Source organism: Limulus polyphemus, unplaced genomic scaffold (genome assembly GCF_000517525.1).
Source record: "Limulus polyphemus unplaced genomic scaffold, Limulus_polyphemus-2.1.2 Scaffold2256, whole genome shotgun sequence".
Lineage (NCBI taxonomy): Eukaryota > Metazoa > Arthropoda > Merostomata > Xiphosura > Limulidae > Limulus > Limulus polyphemus.
In genome coordinates, this window is record NW_013667866.1 from 3584 (window position 1) to 17083 (window position 13500).

Genomic DNA, 13500 nt, shown 5'->3' on the forward strand with positions numbered 1-13500 from the left:
AAATACGTAACTTTAAACTAAATATTTTTCTATCCAATGACAGCTTATACCAATAAGGAACATACTTATGTTATTTATAAAATACGTAACTTTAAACTAAATATTTTTCTATCCAATGACAGCTTATACCAATAACAAACATACTTATGTTATTTGTAAAATACGTAACTTTACACTAAATATTTTTCTATCCAATGACAGCTTATACAAATAACAAACATACTTATGTTATTTGTAAAATACGTAACTTTACACTAAATATTTTTTTATCCAATGACAGCTTATACCAATAAGGAACACACTTATGTTATTTATAAAATAACGGCAGATCGCGAGCTCGAACCTTGGATCGTTAGATCTCTAGCATATGAACTACTAGGCCACGTCCGGCCACACTACAGATTATATTGTGAACAAAATACTTTTTAAAAACAATTATAATGTTTCTGATGAGCATATTATTTAGCACTCAAAATAAATCAGGGTTCTAACTCTTGTGTTAAAACACAAAAATCTGACAAATCTCTTAAACTCTTTTCCCTCGAATTAATAGCATACAGTGAAACGAGAAGGCTGTAATTATTTCCAGTATAAGAAAATGATGCTTCAGAATACCAAAGCTGCTTCTGAGAAAAATCTTTAATTGTTGCGAAGCTTTTTCTCTTCAAGCACGGTGTGTAATTTTTGTTTTTGTTGTTGCCGTTGTTGTCATTATGCGAAACTTCCTTATAAAACCGTACTACTGAACCATAAATAAGAAACTATTACTAGTATGACCTTTTGTCAGAAAATAGAAGTTATGCGTAAAATCATCAAAAAACACTGTGTACAAACAGCTGAAAAAGGTTCTGCCAAGTTTCAAAGGAATTTCCCAAACCGTTTTTGTTATATTAGTGAGGAAAACAAGACAATTAAATAAGGAAACTTTTCAAAATATTATACTGACGACACCTGGTGAGCACTGTGTAAATTATTAGTAGGTCACTCATAGTTGAAATAATTCACAGAAACAGTTTCCATAATTAAAATAGCCCCACTGAAGAAGGATGGTAACCTGAAACTTTAATTATGGTAATAAATATATCTTTTATCAGCAATATTTCAACAATTTGTTTTTCGTATTCAGAGATATAAGAGGCAAAGTTTACTTGACCGCTCTAAAGCGAGCCCTGGAAGCTCTTGGGTTCTGGATTACATTTTATGCATTCTCTTTCTTTTCCTGAGACTAATTTTTCTAATTTTGATGCATTTTTACTGGGACAAATTGAAAACTGCCCCCGCTAGTCTTCTACTGGTATTGATAAGTTTGTTTCTTTGTTGTTAAACACAAAGCTACACAAAGTACTATCTGTGCTCTGCCCACCACGGGTATTGAAACCCGCTTTCTAGCGGTATAAGTCCGTAGAAATACCGCTGTGCCACCGGGGAGCTATATTGATAAGTACTGGTAGGCTTACAGGGGCTCAACGTTGTCTTGTTTGTTGTTATTTGATTTTGTGCAAAGCCACCTCCAGTTTATAAAAATTATTTATTGTCGGAAATATGGAGTATAATAGCTATGGTTGCAAGGTTTCACCAGGTTAGCCTGGCACCATCAGATACGACAACTAAAAGACAATGAGAAAAACTGATTGGTTGAGCTTAACAAGACTGCAGATCATAAAAAAAGATGTTGAGAATGGTCAGACAATTAATGCTATTTTCTATACGTAAAGAATCTTGACCATGTAATTAATCGGAAATCAGACAAATTAACATAGAAAACTGAAAATCATGTCAAAAGAAGAACTGTGGAAGGTTCGTTAATACAGAGGTTGCCAAGCTTCAAACACCATTAAACGTCAATTTAAACTGAATCTCCTCTCTGACGTCATATATCCTTAAAATAGTTGGAACTTGCGTTATAACTTAAACAGTGTATGTATATCTCTCAACAAACAATCGTTGAACTGAAGTGGACATGTGAAAGTGTCGGAAATTGTATTTATATCAATTTAATATTATTTCGAAATAGTTATTCAAAACATTGTTTTACCGACTTCTACAATGTTAATCTAACCTATTGTTACGTCTCTGGTCGTTTGTTAATTTCCCGTAAAAATGCTTCCCGAGGAACTTCAGCGATACAAGTCCTTTCTTAAATAAAACTAGTTTATTCTTTCTCAATACAACTTTGCAATACACAGTAATTTCCAGTCACTTTAACTTAAACACGCGCTATAATTCACAACGATTCACGCACTTTAGTTACGATTACTACCGCTCACTTGACTCAATTATCTGTCTATCTGCAATTATATCTCCGCTTTATTTGACGGGTTTATATACAAAAATAGAGGGCGTCTGGCAAACACTAAAGTTGCCAGGAACAGTCACGATCCTTCTAGAAACTCATGACGTGTTACCAGAGTCACGTGACTTCCGCTGTCGTAACACTATATAAAAGTCAATGTGTGTCACGTCTTTTCGAAAGTAGATCATGACCTTGGCTGCACAGACCTTGTAGAGCACAGAATAAACACATGCAATCACCGTCCAATAAAGATCCCTCCGAGGAGAATAGCTCCAGCAAAGCGACAAGAGATGGAGAAAGTCATGGATGGCCTAATTAAGGAAGGGATAGTCGAGAAATCAGATAGTCCTTGGTCAGCTCCTGTCGTGTTAGTCCAGAAAAAGGATGGGACCCTTCCTTTATTTTTCGGCGGAATATATGCTTTCATTTATTAAGAATTCTAACATTGTCAGGTTGAAACAAATGATCATGCTTGGACATGGGGTATATTCTTTAACACGGGTAGGAACTTGTCTATCGGTTTTTCCAATGTAAAACTCTTCGCGTTGTTCACAACTTATTTGCTACAGAGAACTAAATATATCAGAAACTTGGAATTTTTTTAATCGAAAATGACTAAGAAGAAAGACAAATTGTACAAACAAGTTAAGTTGCTACTTTCTTTTCTTTTTTTACAATTTTTGCTCAATGCTTTCTGATTGAATGCGACACTTTTGGAATAGAAATAATTGTACGGTTAATAGAGCATTAACTATTATTTTAACTAAAGCTTCATTTCAGATTTTTTTATTACGTTTAGAGAAAACTTTGTTCGCGGATTCTTGAGGGATGCCGCTTTTGGTAGCTAATTATTTTTTCAGTATGTTGAGATCTAATTGAAAATGTTAGTTACTGAAAAAAAAGAAAAAAGAAACAGTATTGTTAGAACGATATAGAGTGTTTACGATGCCTACTTTTTGAGAAGGGTCATGGTCGAAGTTCCAAGGTACGTATAAACCTGTGTGAATATCGTTATGATAACTGGAAGTGTGTAACTTATTACCATGTTTGTTAACAAGAACATTCAGGAATATTCTATGGTTTTCTTCATGCCCACTGGTAAATTTGATGTCAGGATGGATCGGATTCATGTGTGAAAAGCATTCTTTAATGGATGAGGAATAATTGAAGCCAGTAAATATATTATCAATATATCTCACCCAGAAGATAGGTAGATGAAGGGATGTGGGAAATATTTCATCTTCAATTTTGATTATGAATATGTTTTCCCATGTTTAATCCTTCGAGTTGGTCATATTTGAGACCTTGAAAGTTATTGCAGGAAGTGGTGAAAAGCCTGGCATTTATCAGAATAATGTTTTGAAAATTTATGTCACAATGTAATATATGTGAAACTGATATGAACACAATTATCGACACTTTCATATGTCCTCTTCAGTTCAACGATTGGTTGTTGAGAGATCAAATATACTGTTTTAAGTTATAACGGAAGTTCCAAGTCCTTTAACATCATTTGACGTCAGAGAGGAGTTCGGCTTACTTCAAGTTTAATGGTGTTTGAAGTTTGGTAATCTGCATGAACGAACCTTCCACAATTTTTGTGTTGACTTAATTTCTAGTTTTCTCTGTTAATATGGCTGATTTCCACATATAGAAAAATAGCATTAATTGTTTGACCATTTTCAATATTTTTTTATGTTCTGCAGTTTAGTTAAGCTTAATCAATCAAATACCGATGTATCCATCCGCTAGTTTTTCGCGACTTCACTCGTTGTAGTTGTTGTTGTGGCTATGGTTACAACTTTTCACCATTTAACCTTGCTGAAAAATTGTAACCATAGCTATAATATTCTGTATATCTGAAAATATATAAGTTTTACATAACACAGCACTTCTTTTTCTTATTTAATTCGTCCCTAATTTTGAAGTTATAGACTAGAGGGGAGACAGCTAGCCAACACCACCCACCATCAACTCTTTGGCTAATCTTCTCCAAAATAGTGAGAATGTCTGTCACATTATAACGCCTCCACAGCTGAAAGGGCAAGCATGTTCCTTGATGGAATTCGAACCTGCGACTTGCAAGACACGAGTCAAGCGCCCTAACCAGGTCATGCCAAGCCTAGGGTTTGTCTCTCATACAACAAATATATAGTGTATTACAATACTGATTGAAGTTTTTATTATTTTTAGTTCCTGCAGTTTTTTTTTCTTACCTTCGGCATAAACCTGTCTCACAAAATAACATAAAATCATAGTTATGCACTATAAAATTATCATGTAAATTTTTTAGGGCTTAACTTATTACACTTGGTTGATACTACATGTAGACCTAAGTAATTTTGTAACAGCTTCTACCACAAGACCAGCTAAAATTCTACAATCATAATTAAAATTAATATTAAATAGTCTTAATTATGGTAACAGGCAAACTACAAAAACTTCTATGAATATGACCACTCTCTCTCTTTTAGATTTAAATTTGGGTATCTTCTCTTCTAGCAGTGTTTTCGGTCCTATGTTAGGTTTAGTTGAATTATTTGAGTCTAATGCCAATATTTTCAGTTTTAATAGTAGGAATAAGTTGTAACCAGAATATTTTCGCATTGTTTATAACTTCAAGTCTGCCAAAATTAGGCATGCATCTCAATTTACTTCTGACACTAACAGTGTGCTGGGCGAAAGTTTAACTTTCTCTTTATAGGCCTAGTAGTAGTAATATTGCTGTGAAATAGGCCTAATGTCAAATGTCGTTTTGTATAACTACAGCTTTTTTGTTTTATTTTCTATAATATAACTTTTATAAGATTCTTCTTTACCATAATAATAAACAACCTGTTTTCTTATGTAAAGGTGATTAAAACCATATAATCGAAAGTATTCTTGCTTTCTACTACTTACTTCGATCATGATGTTGAGACGAAAAGAAATCATTATACCGTAAAGCTAACTTTTGTTTTTTATCGGGATCTTTAATGCTAAACCTAACTTTATCTAAATTAATATAATTAGATACAAGCCTTGGCTCAAGGCTCAATTTCGGCGTTATGGTGTTAAGTTTATAGTTAAAAATTAAAGGTGAGCCTAAACTTAGTTTTGAAAATATTGATAAACAACTTATTATTATAATTATACATAAAAATATTAATGGGAAAGTATTAACATTTCTTTTACACTTAGGCATATTATACAATGAAATGGTTAGTCGAAGTTTAATCTATTTCTTAGTGTTGATATGTTGATAGAAATGTTCGAATATTTACACGGCAAAGCCTACGATATCCTAACCGCTTCTCAGTGCTTGTTTAAAACCAGAAATTATCAACCGTGAACATATTTAAGATCTCTGGATGACTTTATCACAACACTGAAACATTACTATCATAGTATATCCGTATGAGTATAACATAAAGTTAATTCATCTTCTTTGATTAAATTTAGCAGTAATTAAGCTTTAATATAAATTCGAACTTAGACTTTTGCTACGTTTTCCGCTATATTGAATACCTAAGTTAGTAAAATACCTAACTGCCTTGTCATTTTGTTAATAGTTTTTTAATTGTCATATATCTACTGATTTTTTACGATTATCATTTGTTCTCATTATTAGTAATCCCAGAATTTTCAGTGTTGGCGTACCCTACGATAGAAGAATAATGGTAACATGAAAGTAACATCAATGTATAAGTAAAAACTTAACCCAAATTATATAATTAAAATTAAGTCTCATGATTAAAAATTTGGTTAACTTAAGGGTTGTATTTAGTGTGCTAAAGATTAAAACATAACAACAACAGTTAAGATGGTGAAAGTAAATTCTCATATGTAGATTGGCCTGGCATGGCCAAGTGGTTAGGGCGCTCGACTCGCAATCTGAGGGTCGCGGGTTCGAATCTCGCCCCCCCCCCCCAAACCATGCTCACTCTTTCAGCCTTGGGGGCATTATAATGTGACTGTCAATCCCACTATTCGTAAGTAAAAGAGTATCCCAAGAGTTGGCAGTGGGTGGTGATGACTAGCTGCTTTCCTTCTAGTCTTTCACTACGAAATTAGGGACGACTAACGCAGATAACTATCGTGTAATTCAAAACAAACACGTGTAGATTACTCCTACTTAATTTGATTTATTAATCTTACCTTTATATTGGGTTTGATTAAGAATGTATTTAGCCTAAAATCTTTAGAGTAATATCGTATCTCCTTCACGAAAAGGAAATATTAACTTAAATGTCCAACATCAAGTAAAATGTTATGTTTTTGTTGTTTGTTTTTTAATTTTGCGCAAAGTTACACGAGGGCAAAATCTGCGCTAGTCATCCCTAATTTATCAGTGAAAGACTAGAGGGAAGGTAGCTAATCATCACCACCAACGAATAGTGGGATTGACCGTCACAATATAATACCCCCACAGCTGAAAGGGCGAGCATGTTTGGTGGGACATGAATTCGAACCCACGACCCGCAGATTGCGAGTCGAGTGCCCTAATCAAGAAAAAAAGAATTTTTTATAAATTATATTGCATTGTTGTTCGTTTTGTTTTTAATTAAGCACAAAGATGTCCCCACAGTGGTATCGAAACCAGGTTTTTAGTCTGCAGATTTACTGCCGTGCCACTGATGTCTTGAATTGTTAATCTAATACGATATACGTATAATGGTACAGTAAGAACAGGAAATAATTATAGAATTAGCGAACAAGATAGGTTTAATATACAAACATATTAACGGATTTCTTCCCCTCTATTGTATGAAAATATATTGCATCAGAATACAGTCACGTGTTGATAACTTACAATCTAATTGGCAGACATCTAACCAATCATACAGTGCTACACTAGCAGAATCCCCATAAAAGTAAAGGCTGGCATACTGTTCTCAACAATAGTGTAGTGAATATTCTCGTGACTCCCAGAACAGAAAGCCCGCTTTTAAACGTTTGGAGACCAAAGTTTTGATTGGTTAAGGCTACTCCGAGTCAAAACTGCTGAAATACTTCATCTTTCTGTAGGATCTCTGTGAAACTTGTGTTATTCATAATAAGTGGTCAACTCTTTAATAGTGATGTTACGTATCTCCGGGTATGTTCTTTACATGATAAACGACAATCCAGTAGAAACCTTGCCTGAGACCTAAATGTAACTATAGGTGTCAATGTTAGAACAGTAAAATACATATAAGCACGAATCAGGCTCAATAACCAGTGCTTGAGAGAGATAACCAAACTGAAAAAGAAACATGGAAATCTAGCTTCAAACAATGGTATGAGCAAAACTGGAGGAGAACACTCTAAAATTAATTTGTAAAGAACAATAAACGAAGTTTATTCACATTCACATTACAACATCTACATGACCAACATAAAAATGTAACAGGTAAATCATATCATTCTCTCGGCAATTCATCTTCCAGGAAGACAGAGATTCCAAGTATTTAGTACGTATTGTAAACTGGCAAAAAAGTTCAAATATGGCTTTATAACGAAGAGTCCGTATATGATAAGCAGATCTTATATTTGCCCTCAAATGAAGCCAGAGATTAACCAAATACGTTATGCTTATTAGTTATTCTAAGAATGATGGTAAAACTGACCAAATAAACACTCGCAATAATGCTTAACTTGCGCAAGTCCTGATATAAATATTAATAAGACTTGGTTAGGTTTATTTTATTTGGAATTTCGCGCAAAGCTACTCGAGGGCTATCTGCACTAGCCTTCCCTAATATAACACTGATAGACTAGAGTGAAGACAGCTAGTAAACTCTTGGGCTACTATTTTATCAACGAATAGTAGGATTGACCATCACATTATAACGTCTCCACGGCTGAAAATGTGAGATGTTCGGAGCTGGGGTTCGAACCCGCGATCTACAGATTGTCAGTCGAGCGCCAAAACCACCAGGCCCCGTCAGGACTATTATTATGACAAGTGTTACGAGCTTGTATTCTAATTTTAATGGTTGGTTTCCAGAGTTGTAAATATATTTAAAATATTAATTAATTGTGGTTATAAAGTTGGTTTTCCAAGGAATATGACATACATAATTATTTATACAAGGTTAATAGCACTAAAAAGTAAAATCTTAGGATTAAAAAAAAACACTATTGGTAGTGTAACTAAGGGCGTTTTGAACGTCGGTGCAATGCATCAACGAGCCCCTCTTACTGTGGGTCCCCTAGTAATATAACAAATAGCAGATTATAAGGTGTTTCCTCAAAATTGATTTTATATATATATTTAAATTTACAAATATATTGTACATAGGAAAACTATCATATTAGATGTTTTTAAGTATGAAATATTGTCTTAGACTTGAAAAAAATATTACATTATGTTCTCAGGTTTAAAACTATTCTTGGGTCAACTTGAGGATAGGTTTTATGACGCAGCTTATGGAATTAATTTTTTCAACCTAATATATGGTTATCTGTATACAGTTACATTTATGGACTTTTTAAGACTTCAGCTATAAAATTTCAAATTTATCTTCATATTAAAACACAATAAATAAATAGACATATATGAATTTAAGTGTCTCATATGTAGTTCTAGATTAGGTTTATTGGTTCAGTCACTAGATAGTTAGAAATACGCATAAAGGAACATGTAAATATAGTGAAGAATAATAATCAAAAGGTACATGACCACATGCTTGGTAGATTTTTTTTTTTGTCATTACGTTTCGGATCAGCCGGTGTTTTTGTAAGCCAGAATTTTTACATCCTGGTGGCTGGCCCAGTGGACAACCATATAGGACGGACATGATCGGCGACAGGTATTTGAATTGTGTTTGGTAAGTTGTATCATATTGACAGTGTTAGGTAAGTTGTATCATTTGATAGTGTTTGGTAAGTTGTACCATATTGACAGTGTTAGGTAAGTTGTATCATTTGATAGTGTTTGGTAAGTTGTACCATATTGACAGTGTTTGGTAACATGTACCACATTGACAGTGTTTGGTAAGTTGTACCACTTGATAGTGTTTGGTAAGTTGTACCATACTGACAGTGTTTTGTAAGTTGTACCATTTGATAGTGTTTGGTAAGTTGTACCATTTGATAGTGTTTTGTAAGTTGTACCATTTGATAGTGTTTGGTAACATGTACCACATTGACAGTGTTTGGTAAGTTGTACCATTTGATAGTGTTTGGTAAGTGGTACCATATTGACAGTGTTTTGTAAGTTGTACCATTTGATAGTGTTTGGTAAGTTGTATCATATTGACAGTGTTTGGTAACATGTACCACATTGACAGTGTTTGGTAAGTTGTACCACATTGCCAGTGTTTGGTAACATGTACCACATTGACAGTGTTTGGTAAGTTGTACCATATTGACAGTGTTTGGTAATTTGTACCACATTGACAGTGTTTGGTAAGTTGTACCACATTGACAGTGTTTGGTAACATGTACCACATTGACATTGTTTGGTAAGTTGTACCATATTGACAGTGTTTGGTAAGTTGTACCACATTGACAGTGTTTGGTAACATGTACCACATTGACAGTGTTTGGTAAGTTGTAACTCTTGATAGTGTTTGGTAACATGTACCCATTGACAGTGTTTGGTAAGTTGTACCACTTGATAGTGTTTGGTAAGTTGTACCACATTGACAGTGTTTGGTAACATGTACCACATTGACAGTGTTTGGTAAGTTGTAACTCTTGATAGTGTTTGGTAACATGTACCACACTGACAGTGTTTGGTAAGTTGTACCACTTGATAGTGTTTGGTAACATGTACCACATTGACAGTGTTTGGTAAGCTGTACCACTTGATAGTGTTTGGTAAGTTGTACCATATTGACAGTGTTTGGTAACATGTACCACATTGACAGTGTTTGGTAAGCTGTACAACATTGGTTGTGTTTAGTAAGTTGTACCATATTGATAATGTATGGTAAGCTGTACCTTATTGAGAGAGAGTTTGGTAAGTTATACATCGTCATGAGAGTTTAGTGAGTTGTACCTTCTTGACCTTACTATGACTAGGAAAGTTGTACCACATTGGTTGTGTTTAGTAAGTTGTACCACAGTTATAGTGTTTAGTAAGTTGTACTACATTGGTTGTGTTTAGTACGTTGTACCATATTGACAGTGTTTGGTAAGCTGTACCTTCTTGACCTTACCATGACTAGGAAAGTTGTAGATATTGAGGTTTATATCTTCTTAAGAGGGTGGACAAGTTTATAAAAGCCGTTCAGAATATCTATTAAACTTTATTGTAAGTTAAAGTTTTTCTCTCAAGTAAAATTCGTTATCTTTACAATAAAAAAATTGTTTCAATATATATTCTAAACTAAGATCAACCTTTCCTTCACTTCTGCTAGTTCTTACACAAAATTCTAAGAGCGTGCTTTTAATTCCAGAAATATTTTGTGTTCAATTCGGTATAGAATGCAAACAATTTAGACAGTCTATTCATAACCAGCAAAAAGATGGAAGGATAAGTTTGTTTTTATTTTTGATAATAATAATAAAAAATGTGAAGATATGGATACGATGATGAAGAGTTTTCTCTGTTTCCATCTGCTAAGTTCAACATTACCATCCATGGCTTCCTCCTCTGAAAGTTAAAAAATTGAAACAATCAACCAAAATAAAGACTTCTTCCTCATATTAACGATATCACAGAATACGACACTATTTGAAACAATAAACAATAAACTTAAACCTGTAAAATTCCAACCTTTGTTGGCTGAAGAAAATGTATGATGACCTAAAGTTCTCGTTTTGAGTGTATCAGCTGACACACGTTTGGAACATCAGTTTCAAACTAATGCTATAATCAATTGCTTTGTTTTGAATTTCGCGCAAAGCTACACGAGGGCTATCTGCACTAACAGTATATATACTCTAGTAATGAATTTCATAAAAGATTGTGGGCACTAATACTGTCTATGAAGTTCACAATCTAAACATTCGTCGGATTTCGTGGCCTCATTAGAGCTCCAGTTAAAGTTCTAGTAAACTTCATGAAATATTTGATAAGCAACTTGACTTAACAAAGTTTTTAAGTATGTCCAAGTTGTCACAATTAAACTGTAAGAGTGTCTAATTAGTGTTACATGTTATATACACATTCTTGTTACTCAGATATGTTGTTTGTTTATTTCGTTTTTACGTTTAACTGATAGACTGGAGTGAAGACAGCTAGTTACTCAACAGCAAATACCGCCAAAGTTTTTTGGCTACTCTAATTGCATAGTGGGATTTCACCGTAACTTATAAGGCCCAGGCTGCGGAGCGTGTTTTTGTGGTAACAAGACGTGAACCATAGATCACCAGATTCACATAGTTGACATGTATGTCACTTTAAAATAACATTAAATCCAAAGAGAGGGTAAAATCACATATAAACAAATTTAATCTTGGAAGTTTATGAAAATAAAAAAGCTTCTGACTTTTAAACTTTGATGTAGTTTTAACAGTCAATCTTTTATACGATTAAAACTATCAAAGTCACATTGGATAAAGATAAGCTTTACAAATAATAATTTACCACAAAATAAGTAAAATCATGTGAAAGTTATCCATATACACGAACAGAATATTTAACACTGGATATTGTTCTAACTAGGTTAGGTTAGCCCAATGTTATCTAATGATTAACTTACCCACAGGAGTTGCAAGGTTTCCCATAGCTACCGCCGCCCTTAGATCCTCGTGATCCACCTCCAAGACCACCTCCACTACCAAATCCTACTCCGAAGCCTGCACCTTGTCCCAAGCCTCCACCTCCTCTGAAGCCTCCTCCGCCTAAACCGCCGTGTCCTATACCTCTACCTAATCCACCTCCTCTGAAGCCTCCTCCGCCTAAACCGCCGTGTCCTTTACCTCCACCTAACCCACCTCCTCTGAGACCTCCTCCGCCTAAACCGCCGTGTCCTTTACCTCCACCTAACCCACCTCCTCCACCTAATCCACCTCCTCTGAGACCTCCTCCACCTAATCCACCTCCTCTGAGACCTCCTCCACCTAATCCACCTCCTCTGAGACCTCCACTGGATCCTTTACCTGCACCAAATCCTCCTCCACCACCAAATCCTCCCCCTCCACCTGAACCTCCTCCAGCACCAAATCCTCCTCCTCCACCATATCCGCCCCCTCCGCCTGAGCCTCCTCCACTACCGAAACCTTTACCGCCTCCCCCGCCAAAACCTCCTCCTCCTCCTCCTCCTCTAAGTCCACTGCCTTTAGATCCATAACCACCTTGACCACTTTCCCACGACAATACGTCATTCAGAAGAACAATAATCATAAGAACAATTGTTAAATGTTTCATCTTTTTAATAGATGTTGATACTCAAATTCGTGTATAAGAACCCTGAAAATAGAAGTAATATATTTACAGAACAGAACACAACTTTACTTTGAGTAATAATAACTGATAAAACTTGAGTCACACATGAAACATGTAGTTACAGCGTCGATTTGCCACTAACTTAGTAACAAAGACTTCCGATGAATTTATAATGTATTGTGCTGATACCACTACTTTGTTTATAACTATGAAACAACCCAGTAAAGAACTAGACATATTTTTTTTTAGATTTAACTTTCAATAGGCTTGGAACTATAAAGACAAAAGAGTAGCAATAAAATATTATCTAACATTCGAGAAATGTGATATTTAGCAGCTACAAATAATATTTAAAGTTCATAAGATGAAGAACTAAGGAAATGTGTTATCTGTATACGATATTTCAAATATATAACGTGAAGAAATTCTAAAATTAAAGATTGGGGTAACTATATTTGTTGCTCCAAATTCTTAAGAAAATGAACGTCTAAGATAAACTACAAACTTTTGGTAGTTATATACAATATTTATAATTCACTAGAGTTTAGAAAGTGAAATCAGATTTTGTTAAACAAGACCGATGTCTGTAGGTTTACTTTCTTCTTAGAATTCTTCTCAAGAAGTCGATAAGAATTCTAAGAAGAAAGTAAACCTACAGACATCGGTCTTGTTTAACAAAATCTGCCTACAAGAAAATCTGTAACCAAAGTATACAAAGTGAAATCAGTAAATACGAACTACAAAATTTTGGTAGCTATATACAATGTTTATAATTCACTAGAATCTAGAAAGTGAAATCAGTAAATACGAACTACAAACTTTTGGTAGCTATATACAATGTTTATAATTCACTAGAATCTAGAAAGTGAAATAAGTAAATACGAACTACAAACTTTTGGTAGCTATA

The 13500-nt window shown here is 34.4% G+C and overlaps 1 long non-coding RNA gene across 1 annotated transcript; it reads right to left on the reverse strand.

Moving 5' to 3' along the window:
• Window positions 1-10731: 10731 nt before the first annotated feature.
• LOC106466427 lies at window positions 10732-12065 on the reverse strand. Its single transcript, XR_002612193.1, has 2 exons — window positions 11908-12065; window positions 10732-10856 (listed from the first exon to the last, which is right to left on the reverse strand). It is a non-coding gene; the product is annotated as an uncharacterized LOC106466427 (long non-coding RNA).
• Between the last annotated feature and the right edge of the window lie 1435 nt (window positions 12066-13500).